Consider the following 1,959-nt stretch of genomic DNA (forward strand, 5'->3'; position numbering starts at 1 on the left):
TAATTTTGCTGCTAATTAATTTCACTAATTGTGCTGCAGAGGTGAGCACTTAATTCTGGCGCTTTCAAATGGGACCTTTATTTGTACCTTTAATCACCCACTATCAGGATCTGGGGTATGTCAGCCGCTTACACATCTTTTTTTTTTTTTTTTTTTAGATTTCATTTATTTATTTGACAGACAGATCACAAGTAGGCAGAGAGGCAGGCAGGGGGCCCGATGTGGGGCTCGATCCCAGGACCCTGGGAATCATGACTGGAGCCGATGGCAGAGGCTTTAACCCACTGAGCCACCCAGTGCCCCAGCTGCTTATACATCTTAAGCCAGGGTTTGGCAGACTTTTTCTGTAAAGGGCTAGTTGGTAAACATTTTAGGTTTTGTGGACTGACATAATTTCTCTTGCAACAATTCAACTCTGCTATGGTAGTGAGAAAGCAGACATAGACAATAAATAAACAAATCAGCATGGCTTGTGTTTCAAGAAAACTTTACAAAACAGGCAGCAGGTCGCATTTGGCCCATGGGCCATTGTTCATTGACCTCTGACCCAGCTTGTCGCTATTAGGACCATGTACTCTTACAAGGTGCTTTCAAGGGCATTAGCAAAATAATTATGTCTGATTTTCCTAGGTGGGAAGGTGAAGTTTGTTTTGCAAAATATTCATCCCGTTACTTCAGAGAAGTCCACACATTTACTTCACTATGTTATTCCATGATTTTTTTTTTAAGTTATCAAATGATCCCTTATTGAAATATTTTCCTTTGTAGTTTGTAACTAGCTGGGCATTGTACCACACCACTCTTGATATCATCTATGATTTCACATTGCAGCTCACGGACTGGGCAGTCCCCAGAATCTCTTTAAGGGTTTCAGAGAGTTCTCTGGCTAAAGATCGGAGCCATATCTGTCAGGCAATGTTGACAATCTCATCAACAGTGACATTTCCACTGTGCTTAATGTGTTTTTGCTCCTTTCTGTCTCTTGGCAGTTCCTTGAGGGCTTTGGTAATCAGGGCAGAGGCAGAAGATTCCACTTCAGTCTGCGCCTGTGTGTTCTGAATGGTCAGTTTCACTGCAATCCTCAGGCCCTTCAAATCATCAGCTGCCTTGTCGCTGTCATCACCAACCTTTTTTGGAGACAGATCCAGGGGGCCCATCTTCTGGACCAGGACAGACTTCCCTACCGGTGCACCTTAGGTATACAACTTGGGTCTCGCTGGGGTCAAGCTTAGGGGGCATGGTGGAGGGGCTGGTGTCGGATAAACCCAGATTCAGGACAACCGAAGACAGCTGCACTTTCACCAAGCCAAAGGCCAGAAAGCCATATTTCACAAATTTGACTGAAACACCACAGACTTACAGAATGTTAGGGCACGGGGATATTTAAGATAATCCAGTCTAAACTCCTCATTGTACCAGTGGGGAAACAAAGGAAGTTTTTCAAGTTCCCATCTAAAAGAAGTGCAAGTATCTTCTTAGAAGACCAAGAATTGTGGAGTGTAGAGCTTAATGTGTGGTTCCATTATTGACATTTCTTTTCCAGAGAGAAAACTACAGCATATAAGATGCATCCTGATACCTTTCTTTCCTACCTTAGTCATATTACAGAGTTTGTTGTCCTAAGACATTGTAAGAGCTTTTCAAAATATCAGGCAGAAATATATGTTTTATGTTCCTAGACTTAAGCAAAGATCTTCAAACTGCTGCTCCTCCGTCCTTCATTTTTGGCCAGGACACTCAACAACCCCTGTTTTGAGGTAGCCCTCCCACCAGATGCCAGCGGGCCCAGTGTCAGGGTCGCAGTCGAATGCAGATGGCACACTCACTTTAGGACCACTCAAGGGAGTATTAGGGAATCACGAGGGCTAGGGCAGCCATCTGAGGGTAAGAGCAGCAAAGCTGTCACCACTCCGAGACCCACAAGGATGAGCAGAGTGAGCCAATGCTGGAACTTGCAGT

General features: G+C 44.3%; 1 pseudogene across 1 annotated transcript; it reads right to left on the reverse strand.

Annotated features, from left to right (window-relative positions):
- Positions 1-744: 744 nt before the first annotated feature.
- On the reverse strand, positions 745-1,239 carry LOC308343354 (large ribosomal subunit protein uL11-like; annotated as a pseudogene). The gene has a single exon. The product of its transcript is annotated as a large ribosomal subunit protein uL11-like (transcript).
- Between the last annotated feature and the right edge of the window lie 720 nt (positions 1,240-1,959).

Source organism: Martes martes, assembly GCF_963455335.1.
Source record: "Martes martes genome assembly, chromosome: 5".
NCBI lineage: Eukaryota > Metazoa > Chordata > Mammalia > Carnivora > Mustelidae > Martes > Martes martes.